The sequence below is a fragment of the Triturus cristatus genome, chromosome 2_2, assembly GCF_964204655.1.
Source record: "Triturus cristatus chromosome 2_2, aTriCri1.1, whole genome shotgun sequence".
Taxonomy (NCBI): domain Eukaryota; kingdom Metazoa; phylum Chordata; class Amphibia; order Caudata; family Salamandridae; genus Triturus; species Triturus cristatus.
The window spans coordinates 156,239,480-156,261,209 of record NC_140582.1 but is presented as its reverse complement, the minus strand read 5'-3'; the positions used below and the strand labels follow the sequence as shown (position 1 = coordinate 156,261,209).

At 42.6% G+C, this 21,730-nt stretch overlaps 1 protein-coding gene across 3 annotated transcripts in view; it reads right to left on the bottom strand.

Annotated features, from left to right (window-relative positions):
• The window catches only part of CCSER1 (coiled-coil serine rich protein 1), a 2,282,720-nt gene that overhangs the window by 408,193 nt on the left and 1,852,797 nt on the right, over positions 1 to 21,730 (bottom strand). The gene's annotated exons all lie outside the window — the stretch shown is intronic.

Sequence of the window (21,730 nt, the reverse complement as noted above, 5' to 3'; positions counted from 1 at the left end):
CCTTAGCGAATCACAAAGAAGTGCTTCTTTTTGCTCTCCTTTGTCTTTAAGATCCTTTAGGGGTCACAAAGTGTACAATGCATCTTGCATAGACATTTGCAAATCTTTACGTGTGGTTTGTACACAGCGACACATGATTTTTTGTATGACAAAACCCTTTTATATAATGTATCCTAGGAAATAAAATGAAACCGATCAAAACAATTTGTATACAATGGGGCCCATCTTTCTTTTATTCCAGTTGTGGATTATTGTAGTTTGCACTCTTTTAAGTAGTTTTTCTCTTTAATTTGTAAATTCAGAGCGAGTTTATACACTCTCACTAACACAATCAGTGTGCACTGCCGGTGGACTCAAACCCTTCATCTGTGAAGACACAATGCCCCAACTTCAATCTGTCACTGATACGAAGATACACAGGTGAGAATACATCAAATTGTCTCATGTTCGGAGAATACTCCGTAGATACCATCAACATGTGAAGACAGCTTTTAGATAAAGCCTCATGCATACTTTTTCATCCTCTCAAAAGCCCCCTGAGACTCTGTGTTTGACAATCAGCGACAAATCACAAGAAGGAAAGTTAAAAAGCACCTTCAATTGAGCAAGGAACTAAAAGTATAAAAGAAACATCTTCAAAGGAACAAATCTAGCTATTTTTTTAAAATAAAAAAATACTTCATGAAGCGACGTGGTTCATGGTGAATTGTGCGATGCTGTTCAGCTATTTTGTTGGTGAACAGAATGAAGCTTTCGTTATACTCGCCCACTATCCATGAGAGGTCCTCTGTAGGATAATGGTTTTGTGATTTAGGGGGAGAGTTAGTGTTGCTGCAGGTCTGGATAAGTGGGAGGCGAGGCTGGTGGCTCATGGAGGAGGAGTGGACTGTGCACACTAAGTGCGCATGACTGCTTGGCCGGCCGCCTTGGCCCGGCCAAACAGTCATGTGCAATTTACATATTCCCTCCCAGGCTGTAATGGACAGCCTGGTGTGGAAAATGCACATGCTACCTGACTAGGTCTGAGCGCCGATCCATGATGCTCAAACCCAAGATAACACTGCATTGCAGCATTGTGATTGGCTATGGGGAGCCTGGGTGCTTCCTGGTTCCAGGACTACAGAGGAGAGATGTGACGGGCGACCGAAGGTCAGTGGGTTTTTTAAAATATATTTTTCAACCCCCGTCCAATGAATGGTCACAGTCCCCAACCACTGATAAGTTCCTTAGCGAATTACAAAGAAGGGCTTAGAGTCTTTTTGAAATCCTTTGTCTTTGAGATTCTTTAGGGGTCACAAAGAGTACATTGCATCTTGCGAAGACATTTGCAAATCTTATTGTACGGTTTCTACACAGCGACAAATATTTTTTGTGATGACAAAACCATTTTATATACTGTGCCCTAGGAGATAAACTGAAACTGGTCAATAAAATGCTGTATAACATAGAGCTCATCTCTCATTTATCCCAATAATAGATTGTTGTAGTCTGCACTTTTTAAGTTGTTTTTCTGTTTAGCCTGTAACTTCAGAGCGAGGTCATCCAACTCTCACTAACACAACCAGTGTGCACTGTAGGTGAACTCAAACCCTTCTTTTGTGAAGACACAATGCCCTACCTTTAATCTGTCACTAATACGACGATACACAGGTGAGAATACATCAAATAGTCTCATGTTCAGAGAACAATCCATAGATAACGTCAACATGTGAAGACAGCTTTTAGATAAAGCCTCATGTATAATTTTTCATCCTCTCAAAAGCCCCCTGAGACTCTGCGTTTGACAATCAGCGAAAAATCATGAAAAGGAAAGTTAAAAAGCACCTTCAATTTAGTCAGGAACTATAAGTATAAAATAAAATCTTCAAAGGAACAAACGTAACTTATTTTATTAAATCAAAAAATACTTCATGAACCTACGTGGTTCATGGTGAATTGTTGGATGTTTTTCTGCTATTTTGTTGGTGAACAGAATGAAACCTCTGTTGTACTTGCCGACTATCCATGAGAGTTGCTCTGTGGGATAATGGTTTTGTGATGAAGGGGGAGAGTTAGTGTTGTTTAAATATTGGCTCTCAAATGTAAGGAAATTCACAATAATTTTGCAGCACTTATCTTGTCACCTGAGCCACTATTAACTTTGTTGAAACTGCCTTGTCAGGTACAAAAGAAGCATAATAATAGGTATAATGTGTCATGATGGCTAGGCATTTCAATGCCTTTCAGTGTGATAAATTGGCTATTGGACAGGGCCAAGTGTATTATGACAAGTGCAAGTTAAAATTACAAAAGGGGTTCTCTAGCCCATTTTGTGATACCAAATAAACCAGTACACTTCATTCTGCAGCTGTCTCGTATACATATTGTTATTGGTGCTTATGTAGTGCAAACCTAGTTGTGACACAATGACAAGTAGTAAGTAGATCGTTAAGGGTAGAGCGAACCACGATTGTGTAATAACAGGGAATTAAGGCGTTTTCCATGTTCAGCTCCCGGATCAAGGGAAGCAATGAGGTCTCTTGATGCATGCACACTGTGCAGCAGGCCCCGATTGACGTGTGCAAATAATCCATGCACACACCCAAGTGCTTTCTTGTGATTACACAATGAATGGCAGTTTCCTCTACCAACCCAGGAGAACACACATTTTTCTCTCAAGCTTTCATAGTCTAAAAATTGTAAACATCTACAGGTCTTCTTCACAGAAGACCTTCTCTGAGAACCCTGAGCTGCGAGGGGTCATAGTGAACACAAATAATGGTATTCCAACATCCCCCGATTACTCCACATTTCATAATTTCCCCTTTCCCTCACCACACCTCCATATTCTGATTCTTTCACCTGTACCTTCCCTTGACCTGCCGACTGTCTCATAACCCATCCATTATTTCTCCCTTCCCTAACCTTCTCTCTATCATTTCTGTGCTTTCACATACTTTCATCACTGTTTATTCTTGTTCACTCTTTTCTAGCCTTTACTTAAATTGCCATATCCCACTCCCATTGCCTCCGCTTGTCTCAATAGTGACTTTGGGCCTTATTTACATTTTGGCAGATGGAATACTCAGTCACAAACATGACAGATATCCTGTCCGCTGTATTAAAAGTGCCATTGAATATTTATATTTTAATACAGCGGATGGGATAGCCATCACATTTGTGGCAGAGTACCCTATCTGCCAAACTCCAAATTAGTCCCTTTGTCTAGGGTGACCAAATTTTGAGAAACAAAAACTGAGCCAGGCCAGATGTAGGACAAAAGCCTTTAGCCTTACTTTGATGACTGGCCTGGTCCGGTTGTTGCTTAGCTATGTAAATGTGTACATATGTTTCTATATATTTATATAGATATATATATTCACTGAATAAAACAAATGTTACAGAGACGTTATAGTTAGGAATTTGCATTTAAAAAACCTTGAACATTCACTACAAAACAAAGGTTACAGGACATTATAGTTAGGTTCTGAATTTACATGCACAAAAACAATAGAAATCCAGCTGTTATAGTTAGAGTTTTTTCATGTAGCTATTACTCGTGGCCCAAGGTAACTGTAGCTCGTACACCCGCCATGCACAGCTTTTGCATCAATAATTTTATTGTAAATGTTGCAGTGATTATAATAATGATGCTGTAGATGATGAATGATGTAATATGTATCGTAATTAGCTTTTCATGGCGAGTGCGCGAGTTATAGTTACATAAGGGCACAAATTATAGTTACTTGAAATAACTCTAACTATAACAGCTGAATATCTATGGTTTTGTGCGTGTAAATTCTATAACGTCACAGTAACTTTTTTTTGTGTGACTTTCGGAGGTTTGTTAAATGTTAAATACTAACTAAAATGTTCCTGTAAACTTTGTTGTTTTCCGTGAATTTCTATGTTTTTTTTAAACGCAGTGGGGGTTGCCCGCAGTGTTTGGTCTGCAACCAACCCCCCACATGTTACCAATCCTTTTTTTACTATTTTCTCCTTCCTTTACCCCCATTTTTAGTCCCGGGGACCACCTCCTTTGGCGCTTTATGTAAATATTAGCTGGGGCACGCGGATCCCCTTCCATGTGCTCATTTGAGCCTCGGGGACCACTAGCCTCTTCTTTACAATGAAGGGGCAGCCATGCAAACCCTCCTCCTAAGACTCTATGAAGCACCAACTCCCTGGGGCTATATGTGTAATTTATTACAATGTAGAGGGGGCTGTGGGGCTCCACCAGGGACCACAGCCTCCTCAGGGCCAAATCTTAGATTGAAACTGGGAGGGGTGACTACACAGCCCCCAGACCAGGCCGATTTTGGCCCTGGGAAACCCTTTCCCAGGGCGATCTTAACTGAATTGGGGATGGGGGGGCCAAGCAGCCAGACTCTGCTGGCTGATTTTAGACCCCATCCCCCAAGGCCCGGCCATGTTGTGTGGGTGCCCTGGAGCCTTTTCAGGGCACCCAGTATGCAATGGAACCACGGGGGGATCCTCAAGGTCCCCGCGATCTCAGCTGGCTGCCTTCCTTGGTGGGAGCTATCAAAATACATATTTTAAGTTCCCCGGGAAGGTGGTGGTCCCCAGGGCTGTGGTGGGGGCACGCGCCCCCTGCATTTACTTATAGTGATTTGCCCCGGGGAGGTAGCTGTCCTCAGGGCTTTCATAATCCCTAGGAGGAGGGCCTGTGTGCCTCCCTCCTTTTCATAATTCCACATGCCCCAGCCCACCTGGACGGATTAATATCCAGATGCGCTTCTTCTTTTCTATTTTTCGGTGGGAGCCGTGGATCTAGCATGACTTCAGCTGAAAAAATTATTTGCCAGAGGGCCTAGGCATTGGGAGGTCAGGGTATTTCTACCCTGCCCCTTCTCTTTTTAAAATGTTTTTGTTTTGGAGATAGCTGCCAACTCTTCCTACTTGAAGTCTTGGCAGGCAATCACATTTCAACACGAGGACTATGTATAAAAAATTACATTCTCCTTCATATCTCAAAACCTACAAAATTAATTTACCCCAAATAACAGAAAGGGTTCTTTCTGGACCAAGAGTAACCTTTAAGCCAAATTTGGTGTAAATCCGTCCAGCGGTTCAGGCTCTAGTCCCGACTAAAATCTCTATGTGAATTACCATAGGAAACTCTTGTTTTTGACCCCCCTTTTTCTCGGCCCCCGCTTGACGGTTCACCCCAAAACTTTCCGCGTGCAACAAGAATCACCGGGCACTCTTATTGGAAAATAGCATGAAGATTTATCAACCGGCGCCAAAGATATAGGCAAGTCAAAAAACACTTTTGCTATGGAAACTAGGTCCTAACTATACTCAACTATTGGTGACCGCCAGTATGTAATATATATACATATTTCCAAGTTATGCTTACATAACATTAGCTATGGCAGGGCCTCCAATCTAAGCCCTTCTGCCCTTTCCTTACTTAGTCTCTCCCCACTGCTGCTGCAGCATGCATGCAGCTGACCTCCTCCTGCTCTGCCAGAAAAAACTGATACATTAATTAATGAGAGTACACCTTTAAGTTATCCATTTCAGGATGGCTTAACCTTTATCCCAAAACGTGGAACATGTATTTAATATTGAGGAAAGTGTCAGGAACTCAAGACAGTCCTCTGAAAACTGGGGCTGTCCTGGGAAACCAGGAAAGTCTGGTCACCCTGCCTTTGACTCATTTGCCAAACGTATTCCTTGCCTCTCTTCTTTCTTCTTTGTCTACTTGCTGCTCTTAAATCATATCTCCCCTGCACTCCAATCCTCCTGTTCCCTACCTTCTTCTTATTATTATTTTTACCATTGTGGAATCTACGTATATGTAGCTGTTCTTCTCTTCTGTGGGTCATCTCTTTTAATAACTCTCTCCTCCTCTCAGCTCCTTTCTTGTGCTTCCTCTAAGCGCTCTCTCTTCTTATGCCTCTCTTTTTTCCCTTGACACTAGTTTTTCCCTCTATTCTATTCATTCTAAAGCATCAATTTTCTTAGTCTCTTTCCTTAGCACAAATCATCCCTCTCTCTTCCCTTTTCTCATCCTTGTTTTGTTCTCTTCTTCCTCACTGAATCTGTTGTCCACACTTCTTCTCCCTATCCTTATCTGGACTGCTTTCCCTCATCTTTTCTATTCCCTATTCCTTCCAATGCTTTAATTTTTTTCTTGTTTTGCCACCATCACTTTGTGCAAAGTTTGCCTTTTGTTCCTGACTTTACCATGTCAGATATTCCAGATTTGCATTTGCATTTGGCCAGTTCATGATCTGTGTGGACATTCCTTAATACAAATGGATAAAATTAAATAAAGAGTAAGTAAGGATGCAAAGATAAATATGGTCACTGCAAAATCGTGTATTATTTACACATTTGCATAAAAACTCTTAACATAGTTATTTACAATAAAAGTATAAAACTTTCCTGAAGACCTGGCTCATGGAGGGGAGGGTCCTCACTTTAGGCTTTCTTGCCCTGTGGGTGACTACATGCAAATCCTTATTTTGGACAATTAGCAAGTTTTCCTTATTTTAGATAATTAGCACATTATGGGGCATATGCATCAACATTAGCATTTGCGATTCCTTATTAGCGAAAAATAAGGATTCGCTAATAAGGAATAGCAAAAGGCTATGCATGTAGGAATCGCTATTCAAATAGCGATTCCTTAACTTTCCTTAATTGCTACTAGCAAATAGCGAGTAGCAATTAAGGAATGCCGTCCCAATCATTCCTATGGGCCTCCAGGCCCATAGGAATGATTCGGAGATTGCATGAGCAAATAGCGAGTACCAGTAGGTTCTCGCTAATTGCTCGTGCAATTTCAAGGGTGCAAGGGTGTCAAAATGACACACTATAGCACCCCTGAAAATGATATGTGCACATATGTTGCACACACACATGCTCTAAGGGCATGTGTGTGCGCAACATGAAACTTTGAAAAATGCACAAAAGTGCATTTTTCAAAGTTTTTGCAAATTACCATGCAGTTCATCTTCATGGTAATTTTCTCCCCCTATTAGCGAAATCGCTAATTTTTTAACTTTGATGCATTGCATTTAAGGAATCTCACTTTGGGATTCCTTAAATGCAATCGCTATTTAAGGAATCGGTATTTAAGGAATCCCTATTTAAGGAATCGGTATTTAAGGAATCCCTATTTAAAGAATCGCTAATTAAGGATTCCTTAAATAGCGATTTCTGCTTTTGGGTTGATGCATTGGGATTGGGTATTTTTAACTTAATACCGGGAGCTATTAGCGAATCGGTATTTTACCGACTGGATTTTGGGTTGATGCATGAGGCTGAGTGTTCTTTGATTGAGCATGTTCTTAGAGCAAAGTGTTTGAGGGAAGATCATTAGATCACAAGGGACCTTTTAAGGGATCAATCTCTCTTTACAGAGATTTTAATGTAATCCTCTCTATGTCCCGATTGACCTTCTTTTCCGACATTGGAAAAGTTTACTTACAGGATGGAGGAGATAGAGTTTGAGGATACTTCATACTCCCTGAGTCCTAAGACCTTGTGCTTCCTCATAGTTTCCACCAAGCTAATGATATCAGCTCACAAGGTGTCTCTTCAACAATTCTAACTGATGATTGTAGTTGGTTTGGCTCCTATTCAGTGTGAGGAACTGTGAAAAGGCAATATTCCATCAAGCTGTGACAATACATTTAAACGAGGTGCAGCTGCAGAGCTATCTCTTTAGGTCTTATGTATGGCTTTTGTATCTGTAGACCTGATATTAGTAAACAAAAATGTGTAATGGAGACATGCCAGAAACTCATTTTTCATGGATTTGGGTTATTGTTGAGAGGTGTTTTGGACAATTATTGATTTTAAGTAATTTTATTTCTAGGTAACCACATATCTGGTTTAGGCAGTGATTAATTACAACTGGAAGACATGAAGCCTTAGTGACATTATAGCTCTAGATCTTTTCATTATGCCTTCTGTCCATCATGTCTACATTTTTCTTCTGCCTTTATGGACCTATGTTAAATGGGATGTGGTGGGATCAGCTTTAGGGGTTGTGGTAGTGGATTTGTTGTGTAATCTTAGAGGACTGGATGTATTCTCTTCTTAAGTTACATGTAAGCAGCTGTTAAAGATGTTTGGGTCTGTTTTGTGAACCCTGGAACTAAACCTACTTCTCATATGTTTTCTTGGATACTATGCCTGGTCAGAGAAAGAAAACCCTTCACATTGCCAACACATATTCAACTAAAAGAGGATCTTTCCTTGTATGACAGCTGATGACTGGGCCATCCTTAGAAGCCTCACCTGGGGCATCACCTGCTGTATCCTTTCCTACCATTGGCCTCAATAGGTTAAAAACTGCCCTGCTTTTTCAGCATTCATTTTAATATTCTTTGTAGGTTCTTAAGCAGTTGAGGGATTTTTTAAAGCTTTTTCCATGAACATCTTGGGGCAGTGTGCAGCAGTCAGGATGTCCCTCGGTCCAAAGAGTTATCCTACTTTCTTTCATACAATAACCTCTGTCTCCCAGTTAAAAATTGATAATAGGTGCATTTTGATACTAACTGCATGGAAAATAGGATGAGGGCTACCATGAACTTCCACAGGGACTGGCCCTGGTCTAACATGCTTAATTACTCTGTATTGCTCCCATACCCACTGTTTAACTTTGTCAGCCTAGGATCAAAGTATTGGTAGGAAATAGAACAGCAAAGTATGAAATTACTGATTATTATTAAATAAATGAGGGAAGGCTCATAGGTTTCATAATATTTGGGTAGGCACATAGCTTGACTCAGTTACGCATGGGGTTAGCTACAACACCATGTAAATAAAATCTTAGCTACAGAAACGTGAACAAAAAGACCAAAATATATCCCAGCATTGGGGAGAGAGTGAATACTCAGTCACCATCAGTTATTGGTTTTAAGTCCTGCAGGAGCTAAAAGATGATAGAGACCCAGTAGAAAGCCAGTGGGAGAAGATCAGAGAAACAATAACATAAACCTGCCAGGAGGTACTGGGTCACAAGAAACACCAGCAAAAAGAAGAAATCTTAACCAAGACTCTTACCAGAGAGAAAGGAAAAGAAAGCTGTAGTCAACACCAGCCAAACAAGAGCAGAAAAAGTGAACTTTAAGGCGAGTACTCCAAAACCAACAAGGAAGCAAAGAGAAGCTTAAGAGTAGACAATTGAAGATGTGTCAATGGTCTTGCCACAGAAGCCCAGGAAGCAGCAAGCCATAGAAACATGAAAGAACTCTACAACATAATAAGGAAACTCTCCAGCAGATACAGCATGCCAGAAAGACCTGTTAAAGACAAATCTGGAAAACCAATCAAGCGTAAAGAAGGCCACCAACGAAGATGGGTGAAGCACTTTGAAAAACTGCTGGAGTGGCCCGTGCCGCAGTCTCCACCAGATATGCAGCTAGCTGACAAGGACTTGCTAAGCGACTGCAGCAGACCAACCAAGGAAAAATATAGCAGACCATCACAAATCTGAGAAATGGGAAAACAGTTGACACCTTGGACACAGCTCCATGACCTGGACTTTTCAGACAACCTGAACCTACACTCCCATACCCATCTGTAGATGCATGAGATGACAGATAATGAGGCAGCCACATCAGCACAACTTGGCGTCAACATCCACAGGGGAAAAATCTAAATCGTGAAGACTAACATGACCACTACAACTGTAGTCACTCTTACAGGTGAAGCACTGGAAGAGGTTAAGTCCCTCACCTACCTGGGCAGTGTCATAGACAAGCAGGGTGGCATAGACGCCGATGTCAAGGGAAGAGTCGACAAAGCAAAGGACTGCCTTCATTCAGCTAAAGAAGACCTGGAGCTCTAGGGACCTAATGATGCAAATCAAGATCAAACTTTTTAACCCCTTCGGTGCCACGCCCTTTCCCCCTCCTGTGCCGGGCGTTTTCTTAGTGGGCGGGTTTCATGACGAGATAGTCTCGTCATGGGCATAGCGCGACCGTGCTCCATGACGAGACTATCTCGTCATGGGCACAGAAGAGGTTAACACCAACATAAATCGGTCCTTCTGTATGGAGCAGAAACTTGGAGGACAACTGTGACTACACCAACAAAGTCCAGACCTTTTTTAACACCTATCCGCGAAAAATCCTCTAAATCCATTGGCCTAACACCATCAGCAACAACAACCTATGGCAGCAGATATTCCTAATAACTGCTCATGAAGAAAACATGAAAATACACTGGGGTTAGATAGGTCACACGCTACACAAGCCTGCATCAAACACCACCAGGCAATCCTTGACCTGGAACCCTCAAGGAAAAAGGGAAAGAGGAAGGCAAAGAAAAACCTGGCGCCGATGCCTCAAGGCAAGGAGATGAGATACAACTGGAGTGTTTCCCTGTTCATGTAACCAAAAACTAACATTCTCCGCTCCTCCAATGGCTCTTCGCTATCATATTTCCTGTAAATTCTCTTCTCCCACCTTCCCTACGTTCTCTCTTCTTCTCACCCTCCTGTCATCTCATATCCCTTTCTTCTACTCATTCCTCCCCTCAGCAGAGCACAACATGTTCATCAACACCAGAGAACTAAGAGTGCTTGTATTTTCTATGCAGAGTGCAGGTTTGATCAGGTTCTGATGAAGAACCGTAAATCCTCCATTGCAGTGCCAGCCAAGTTAACTTGTCCAGGAACGTCCTGGTTTCAAAGGATGGTCTTAGATAGACACTTTCTGAAAATGCCAGTGCATACAAGTTTAATGGCCAGGAACAATAGACTAATTTCAGCATAGTGATCCAGGGACATCACTTCCATGTTATTGGAATCACGCTTCTGCCAGTTGGCTATATGTGTTAGATAATATAGTATCACATAATGTAATTACTTAAATTTCTTATTGTATTGTATTGCACTTGAAGATGAATATGCCACTTCATACCCCTAATGAGACCACATTTTTCTCAGATTCCCTTCAGGTTTTTTGTGCAGCTTCGGAGTGTTTGCTTTTTATGGCATGTTTTGTAGTCTGGCTTCTATCAAGGTTTTGGGAGAGTCGTGTGATGATCAGAGATGCACTCCAATATTGAACATGCACAAAAGAATGAAGTTCAGGAGATAACTGTGACATTAGTCTGAAGTTATCATGTCTGTGGGCTATTTTGCAGAGCTATCATCTGTAATTCAGTCGGTTTGTGTGGTGGAACCCGTAGCACACATTTGTGTTTATTAGTTGCCCCACACATTAATAAATAATCATGTTGCTGTTGTTATCTGTGATATCTCAATTTTACATTTCACTTACTTCTCATCAGTTATTTGGGATGACTTGCACTCATGCTTTCTTTTGAGGGGTATTTATCCAATATTCTGCATGGTTATCAAAGACCACAATTTCAGTTTCATTGGAAGTTAACATTAGCCAAATGTTTTAAAGAAGCTATTCATTACAATGTGACAGGCTCTATGTACTGATGGCGACTAGTTAATTTTTTTACCAACACCATGTTTGCTTGTCACACATCCATTCATAGTTGAAGTCAAGTAAGCTATCCCACTATGCAGCTACACACAGGGCCGGACTGGGAATTAAAACCAGCCTTGGCAAACTGCTCAGCCAGCCCCCCTGAGGGGGCGGAAAGGGAGGTCTGGCCGAGCTATTTACTAGGACCGGTTTCGGACGATTTTGTTACAGGGGGCCGATATTGCCGGCCCCAGTAAAAAAAAAAACGCCCCCCAGGGGCCTAAACTGGCCCTCCACCTGGCGGTCCACCGGGGAAATGCCCGGTGCCCGCTACAGCCAGTCCGGCCCTGGCTACATAGCCTCTTTACTGCATTTTCACCTTCCTTCCATCTACCAGACACGATTTATGTCCTACAGTTATACAGCCCACAATCTCCCCATGTTCACTTTCCTTCATAGCTACATACCTTTCTGTGTCGCACTGTGTTGATTTTTTTTGTTCCTGAGATCTGGAGCCCTGTGTTCATACTACATTAAATTTGCGATCCTCTAAGAGAAACTGCCTTCTCCTATCTTCTGCTTAAAAAGTGAAGATAATAATCAAAAATGTAAGGTTAACTAAGCCAATCTGTGTCACAAGCCCTGCTCATTCATTTGGTCGTATCTTCAGCTGTGGCCACATATTCTAATCACTTGCCTGTAAGTTTAAGGTTATCACAAGAATGGAGTCCCTCCGCAAGTGCGAGGAGACATCATTTAAATTATTTTATCAATACATTCATCTGGTCGATTTTCATAACTGTGAGTTATTTGCAAATGTTCCTTTTTCCTTTAAAACACCAATATGTTTGGGAGTCAAAGACAATTTATTCCATTCGAGCTAAACAGCTGTGTCGCATCAGCACATCAACAGACTGGAAAACAGCTATTTTATAAAAACTCTTGGGGTCATTTACTAAAGTTAGGCACGTGGTGTAAAGCTAAACAAAGTATTGTGCTGATATTCTTTCTATAATAAAAGCCTTCAAGTGCAGTACAAATTTGTGCATTGCAGTTCAAGGGGCAGCGCAACCTGTAGTAAATATTCCCCATTGTGTTCTTTGATTCGGGGCCCAGATTTGCAAATTTTTCATGCAATTTAGCATGGCAAACAGATTTGTTGTGCTACAGTGCACAAGCAGAAAGACTCAGCACAGACCCATGCCCAGGTGCTTACTGGTAATATTCATTACTCTGAGTCCAAGTCTTCCTCGTTACAGTCATCACCTCGGAGTTTACTCCACTCATGCAGATCCTAACTACCAAAAACACAAAAGTTTTCCCTCTGGAACCTGGGTGGCTCCTTTGAAAACTGTGAAAAATGGGGGTAGTTTTTACATCAGGTGGCAACACACCCACTAGTGTAGGTGGGAAGGGAAAGAAACCCTTTTCTTTATACAACCCTCACTGTCTCTAGTAGTGACATGCTTCAGCATCGCGTTCACCCCAACTCCTCGGTCGGGGTGGGCTCAAACGTATTTCGGGAGGCACTTATGAAGAATGAGTGTATGGAGGCATAACTTTAAAGATAAAATTCCTCACCCACTCCAAAAGTATCTATCCTTTATTAGTGGGGTGGGAGGAAAGACTAAAAAACTGTATATGGGGCTAAAGGATGTAATGGTCCTATGACCCTAAAACACCAACATGTTTCAGCCCTGTCCAATCAGCCTATGCGAGGTCCTGGGTTTTCGTCATGGTGGGTAGCGATGAAGCCGCTCCCCCGAAGACGTGAATGACGTGTGCATGCAATTTGCATGTGAGAAACTATAGTAGTCATATACTTGCCGCAGCATTATGAAGGAACTATCCAATTTTGGGGAGCTGAGCTGACAGAAGGTTCAATGTAGGGAAGGGACTTTTGATGAATGTGTGACTACAAGGCTTCCCTCTCATACCCCTGTGGGAGCAGGTGCCCCTCTAAAAATTGGGTAATTCCTTCATAATGCTGCGGCAAGTATACCCCTTTCTTTAAATTTATCACATGAAAATTGCATGCACACGTCATTCATGTCTTCGGGGGAGTGACTTTATCGCTACCCATCCTGATGAAAGCCCAGGACCTCGCATAGACCAATAGGACAGGGCTGAAACATGTTGGTGTTTTAGGGTCATAGGACCATTACATCCTTTAGCCCCATATACAGTCTTTAATCATCCCTCCCACCCCACTAATAAAGGATACTTTTGGACCCCTAGGAGTGGGGGTGAACCCGATAATGAAGCATGTCACTACTATATTGAGTGAGGGTTGTATAAATAAAAAGGTTTCTTTCCCGTCTCACCCACAATAGTGGGTGTGTTGCCACCTGGCATACAAACTTTCCCCATTTTTCCCTTTATCCAAAGGAGCCATCCAGGTTCCAGAGGGTATACTTTTGTGTTTTTGAGTATATGTCTGGGAGGACGTATCCCTTTAAGCCTCTTATTTGAGGACCTCCCACCCTCCTAGGGTTCCCACTCGGGACCCCTTACTTTGTGTAAAAGGAACCTAACTACCAACCTAGACTTTCCCTTCCCACTCCAAGATGGCCTCCATAAACATGAGTACAAGTATGTCACTTCCTGGGAAGGACTTTCTGAAAGAACCAAGCACAGAACAAAATCAGTAGACCACAGGGAGAGGCGGGTGGGAAATCAGGAATGTGACGAGGAAGACATGGACTCAGAGTATTGAATATTACCAGGAAGTAACCAAGCATTACCTCCTAATCCGTGTTCCTCTCACATTCCTCATGGCAGACTACGTACCCAAGCCCACCACTGATTTAATTACAAACTACACCACGAAAATGCAAAAACAGGTGAAGTTTAATTAAACTAAGCATATAGAAATCATACCGCAGAAGAAACTACAGAACTCAAGACAGCGGTACCAAAATCGGAAGAGACACCCATGTGTAAACGGTAGTGGGACATGAACATGTGGGGCTGGGCCCAAGTGACAGCAAAACAAATGTCCCTAATGGAAGCCCCCTTAAAGGATCCCCAGGAGGCCAAAAAACCCCAGTTGACCTCCCAGTGAAAGACTCAGGGACAGGCTGGCCACCCAAAAAATAGGAATGTGAAATGGGTAACGTAATCCAGTGGGACAAAGTAGAAAGGGATGGCTTTACAACCCAGCCTGGCCAAACCTTTGGAGACAAACAAGGCATCAGACTTGTGGAACTCAGCAGTCAGCATGAGGGGTGCCCCAGCACTGACCCCTGCCTCAAAAAGGCACTACCCCTGGTGAAAAAGCCCTTCTGAACCCAAAAACACTGCCTCAGGAAACAGGACGAACAGGAGTACCCAGCTTCTGATTCTCCCCAAACCTTTTAATCATGTCCTCCAAGTCACTGCCAAACAGCTTAGACCCTGTAAAAGTCAGTTTAAAAAGGACCACTTTCTTAGCAGTATTGACCTTCCATGACTGATTCCAAATGTTTCACTGGGGGCAATTGCTGCACAGGAAACAGCTGCTGAAGCACAGAGATTATCAAAGGTGACATCTGAGAGGAAGCCCACTTGTTGCTCCATCAAAGCCAATAATGCAGAAAAATCTGGACCCCTCGGCATCTTTTTGGCCAAAGAATGGAAGTCCTTCAGGATGGACTGAATGGTGTGTGTGCAATAGGCATTGACTCGAACAGCAAAGTTTGAAGCCGCATATGCTTGCTTCACAGCCCTTTCCACCTTCTGGTCCACCGCATCCAAAGGCAAAGAAACCTGGGACACCACCACCCCCTGACAAGCCAACCCAGCCATAATGTTATCAATCTTGACTGGGAGGGAATCTCCTCCTCAGAGTTATACAAGGAATAACGTTTCAGCAAACACCGTGGAAAAACCTGCTTTTCCACATCTTTACATTCATTTGTCAGCACCTGGCGAATGGAAACGTGTAAGAGTAAAGAGTCCGTCTCAGACGGCTGATATAGTGGAAAAAAGCCTGCCGCAGATGGAAAAGGAACGGCCACAGCAAAGCCCAAATTTTCCTGCAAGTTTCACAACTTCAGTCAGGTACACGCCTTACACAAAACGACCCTTTACATCAACCTCATTCCCCTCAAGGGAAGGATCCATACTAGGCACCTTGGCAGGAGGAGCCCGCTCACAAGCCCAAGATGCAGCTACCATGGCTTGGAGGTTGGGGACACCGGAACCCTTGAAGATGGCCCAGGAAACACGTAAAACACGTTGAAGTCAATCAAAATAGCAAAAAATAAAAACAGCGCTCACCAATATCATCCGAGGCTGTCATGGGTTGCACAGCACCGCACACCACAGACCTCCTCCATGATCTTGCATGCCCAGCACATGTGCGTGATCACCAAAAAAATGACATTAACTGCTAACGCTAGTCTGAGGAAAAATAACAAAAACTAAATAAAAAATAAAGCACACCCCTGAAGCCAAGATGGCAAATGGCTGCAGAATAAAGAAAACAGAAAGTCCTCCCCAGGAAGTGAGGTATTTGTATTCAGGGACATGGGGGCCATCTTGGAATGGAAGGGAAAGTCAAGTTCGGTGGTGAGGTTCTGCATGAATGGAGTAAATTACATGAGTACTGTGAGAGGAAGATGGACGAGGAGGTAATGGCTCCTAATCATGTGCCGCTTCTCCCGTCATCCCCTGCACTGGTGCCTGCTTCAAGGAAGTGGAAGTCTTTGACTCAGAGCCCAGTCTGGTTATTTTAGTAGATTGGGTTTTGCATCAAACTCAATGGTTATATCTAGTGGCCTGCCAAAGTGACGCCCCAGAGATGCCCCGTCACACAAAGCATTGTAAAGCAGCACAGAGGGTTTTTTGCAGTGAGAAAAAGACACCTTTTCAAAAGAAAAACCTTCTGCTCTGCGTATCGAGTACTGTTGTGAGTATTTGTGTCACTTTGCACAGAATTGCATTGCTCTGCAGTAGTGCAAAGCTTTCGCAAATCTGGGCCCAAGTGTGCAATAGTTGTTCCGGACGTTTATTTTGTTACATTTAATGAGTGCCTTCCACCTGCAGCTTCACTAGCTTTCAATATCACCAGCTCCGATGTCCAGCCAGGTCATGACTGTGATCAGGTTGACACATTTGTACCAGTGAAAGACAGAGACCAAACAAGGAAGATAAGTCCTGTTCTCTCCCTTTTCAAATGACATCTCAATAAGCAGTGCAGCCTCTGCCAACGATTTTGTCTGCAAAAAGACTGGACAACTAGATTGCTGTAATCTCTTGGTCTAATATTGTTTCAGAAATGCAATTTACATGTAGGGGCATGTCTGAGACCTTTAGAACACACTGGAGATAAAAGTCTCTGACAAGACACATGCAAGAGTGTCTGAGGCAGCTTTATTTTCCTTTCAGCTCTCAACTTTATATGAACAGTATTAGAATCACTGAATTTCTTCTCCATGCGTTCAGTATAGTAGTGCTCCATCAGCAAATGATTCTACACAACCGCAACACAATATAGCAACAGTTAATTTTAGCCAGTAGTTGCAGGTGGGGGTCCATCAGCACTCATTTTTGGGGAGCCAGGCCTATTTTTCATTGTCTGTCCATGTCAAGAGAAAGAAAGGCATTAAAGGGGAAAGGAGGAAGGAAAAGGTGCAAAACAGTGGCAAAGTAAAAACAGGAAGGATGAAAAATACCCAGCAAGAGTGAGATGAAGTACAGACAGTGCCATCCTGATGCAGGATGAAAGAAGGACTAGGTGAAATCAAGAGTATACAGCCTTGGTATTTGGCAATGCTAGCATTCGTTAGGGCAGGTGGCAGGCTTCTGAAAAAAACTCTGGGCCTATCACTTGGGGTCTGATTTACAACTTGGCAGCCAGTTATTCATCTGCAAATGCGATACAGTACCCTGCCTGCCAAAACCTTGGTCAGCCTGATCATATTTAGAGTCAGAGAGACCATACGTTTTCCAATCACTGATTGGGCCCAATAGGCTCCATTGATGGAATACTTCCCCCGAAGGCCCAACAGAGTTGGGGCAGTCAGAAAGTAGGCCTTTACATGGTCTGCTCTAGCTCGTTAAGGATGATGATGATCCCAAGATTTGTGGCATGTGAGCACGGGCGGGAGTGGGTCCTAGGTCTGTCGGCTACCAGGTTGAGTCCTATGGTGACGCATCCTTCCTGAAGATCGCCACTCCTGTCTTGTCAGTGTTCAGCTTGAGACAGTTTAACTTTGTCCAGATATCCACTTCAGACATGCAGCTGGTGATTAAGAGCGTGATTATGATCTTGGCACACAGGGCTTCTCTGTCACCAATGTTACAGATATCCTGTCCGCCAAATTACAATTCAATTAAGTTAGTTACATTAATGGAACTTGTAATACAGTGGATGGGATATCTGTCACGTTTGTGATGGATTATCCCATCCACCAAGATCATAGTCATGCCCTTTGTTTCTTATTGTGGGGGATTCGTCCGAAAAGGACAGTATGAGTTGTGTGTCATTGGCATAGCAGAAAATCTTGATCTTGTGGGTGTGGATGATGTCAGCCAGTAGTGTCATGAAGATGCTGAAGAAGGTAGGGCTGAGTGAAGACCCTAGAGGTGAGTTTCCTAGATTCTGAGGAGTAAGTCGCTGGTTGACTGACTGAGTCATCCCATCAGAAATGAGCAGTTCCTACAGAAGACAGGTCCCTGAATGTCAGCTTTGTGTAGTCGTCTGATGATTGTGGGGTGGGAGGCTGTGTCAAATGCCGCTGAAACGTCCAGTGTGACGAGGGCCATAGTTTCTCCTCTGTCTAGGATCCTACAGACAACATCTGTCACTACGAGGAGCGGTGTTTCCATGCTGCAGCTGGGTCTGAATCCTGATTACATAGTGTCAAAGAGCTGGTTGTTGATGAGGTGGTCTGTCAAGCATCTATTGATGACCTTTTCCAGTATCTTTGCTGGGTATGGTGCATAGGGGTATTTCAGAAATGGGAAATAATGTTGTGGCAATGCCAAATAGGTTAAACAATATGTTAAGACTGTACTGCACTAGGAACTTGGACAAGTGAACACATCAGAGCTCTGACCTGCAATGCTATATCTGAACCACAGCTGAACAGTGAAAGGTTGCTGGGATCAAGCAAAACTAATAGAAGATACTATCCTGTGCCATTTCAAAGGGGCTTGCTTAAACAATCCAATTGTTAGGGCTCAAATAAGCTTGTGGCAGATACGCTCAGATGATATTCCAAGATGATTAATCTATTAGGCTCAGACACTAAAGAGTGAGTAAACGTATCATGTATCGATGCAGGATACAGTGATGTATGGCCGACTTGGGTTGTAGATCACCTTACAGCTGTTCTGAGGTCCAATCCAATCCAAAAAGCTTTATTCGACGTGTTAGGTCATAAAAGCAAATACAAAATACATCCAAAACAATTCCATAAAACATCAGATAAAATATAGTACACACAAGAATGGATGGATAAATGGGCTCACCATAAAAATACTATATACATTATAAAAACTCGATAAAAATTCATGCAATAAAACACTATATTTTTATTAAAATTATGCATTTTGCAAATTACAGGGCATAGTTGATTTAAGACAGGTATTTAGTTCCACATACTGTCCATTACAGAGACTATTTATGGTACATATAAACACTATCTTTTTTAACCTTGTGCTCAGTGAAGGGAACATGATCTTATTGCCCACGCCCACCCCAAGTATTTTGCCATTGCTATGACAATCGTTGTTGTTGTATCAGTTCTTAAGATTCTCTCAGCTTCACTAGACCTTCTTGTTCCTAAAAGCTTACAAATTGGTGTCAGCCAGACACGGCGTGAGGCAGCATATCCAGCGCAAGCAAACAATAGGTGGGCCACTGTTTCTTTACTATACTGGCATACAGGACACAGATCATCACTGAGATTAGCTCATCTAGTAGTGGCAGTGTACCCACCCTTAACTGGAAATAAAGTTTTCGGTCATAGGGCTTTGTAATAAAATCTCCGTATGGTTCCAATCTGGGGGTGAGTTTGCATTCCAGGAACAACCCTGTTAAAGTGGACGACTCACTACTTCTCAGTATATTGTTCTGGACCATTTCTCAATACTTGGCTTTCAATATCTTTTTTGAGGGAAAGGTAGAATTTGATGGGTCCACCCACAGTGTGTTCAAGCCAATGCTTGATAGAGTAGCTCTAAGCTCCCTTAGCCATTTTATTCGGTGTGATATATCTGCCCTTTCTATGTCTAAAACTGCTGTGTATCCTGCAAGCTCAGGGGAAGTCTATGCCAATACAAAAGAGGATGCAGTTTAGCTGCGATTGATTTCCTCCCAAGATCATACAACAGCGAACGTATTGGGGTCCTCTGGGGTATGCTAGTAATTTTCCTAAAGAACCTATTTTCTGATAGTGTAAGTTCTGAGCCATATAGGGCTGCACTAATTACTTTCATGTTGTAGATCTTGAGTGCCGGGCAGATTGGCTTAGAAAATGAAGTGTTATATTCCTTGTGCAACACCCCAGCCAGCTGCCGGTGTTTTAGGGATGCTAGGTCAATCTGTTGATCCCAATTTAAACCCTCCTGAATGTTTACCCCTAGGTATGTACACTCCTTAATTTGCTCTAGCAGGAGATCGTTTATTTTAATACCCCACTTGAAAACCCTGTGCGGGTTAAAGGCCATAAGTTTTGTTTTTGACACATTAACCTCCAAGCCACGCCTCGAGCAGAAGTCCTCAAAAATTGTTAGAGCTCTCTGGAGGCCACTCAGCATCTTGGAAATTATTAATGTGTCGTCAGTATGGGGACTTTTTCGCCTGCTAGTATCGGGGCATCCGTAGGGATGGATCTCATACAGTTCACTATGCCAATGATATATAAGGAAAAAAGTGTTGGTGCCATCACACATCCTCCCTTTTCTACAGAGAAAGAATCAGTAACTTCGCCCTGCATGCCCCATCGGATCTTAGCATTGTTGTCCTCATGCAACCTAATAATGAGCGTCACTAGTTCAGATGGTATCCCCATATCTAGTAATGTCTCCCATAGTTTGGCTCATGGTACAAGGTCAAACGCTGACTTCAGGTCAGCAAAAGCAGGGTACAGGCTGCCCTTACCCAAAGTCACCATTTTCCAATAAAGCAAGATAAACCAAAACACTTGGTCTATGGTGCTAATGAAAGCCCGAAACCCCGCTTGCAATGGCGATAGGATGTTAAACTCGTCAATCCATTCTTGGACTTTGTTGAGCACTAACCTCCCCATTACCTTTTGTAAAGAATCTATTAAGCTGATCGGCCTGTAATTCCCTGAGGTCCATTCATTCCCTTTCAGGAGTTTCTATCTGTCACACATCAAGTTGATCATCTTAATGCACCACATTGTAGCATACTAAAATATCATAAGATTTGGTTTAAGGTAGTCCAAGGCAACCACCATATTTCACAGTAAATCCACCATTGGAGACATATCTGCTTTCGGGCAAGGGCTCTGACCCTCTTTTGCTCCCTCCATTCCCATACTTCGATACCTAATGCCAGAGAAGATCCTCAAGGCCTGGCCCAGGTGTGGCTTTCGAGACAGTACTTCACCAGGAAGCAAATTACCATTTTTGGGGTTTTATCTATGCAGGCCAGGCCAACTCAATATTTTTGGGATTCACTTGCTGTACAGCCTAAATTAATGTAATCAATTATTTTAATCTTCGACATAACTATAATTTAGAGAGAAAATATCAGCAAAACAAGCTTGAGATTTGTGGGTTTTCATGATAGTAGTACATACATCATTAACGTTTCATATATGCGCCATCTCAGAGACATGACTATCCCCATGAAAAGAAAAGACCCTTGTGTCAATATTAACTTCATAACCAAAGTTGGCACAAGCCCTCAAGTGGTATTATTCTCAGTAAGGATTATACAGAAAAAAGTCAAAACAGTGCTTGTTGATCCGACTCAAGGTAAAGGCAATTGAAAAATTCAAAAAGGTGATCACTGGAATCAGTAACGTACATGTGACAGTACTTTCCTCACTCTTAGAGATTTGACCTATGTGTTTGCACAAACAACATCTAAAAGGTATGACTGAAATCTATGGCATCCAATGTCTATGGCCATAATCAATACTGTATGATTGATGGCAACTCAAATGCAGTGTTTACAGCCACAAACGACCAACAGATTAATGCCTTTATACAATCCCAAATGGGAGTTTACATCATCTTCCAGAGCCAACCTTTTCTTGAGGTTCATGACCGCTCAGGATGAAACCTGCATTGGACAGAAATGTCAACATCCAGAGGCGTAATGCCGGCCATTACAACACCAATGCCACAGCACTCCCACC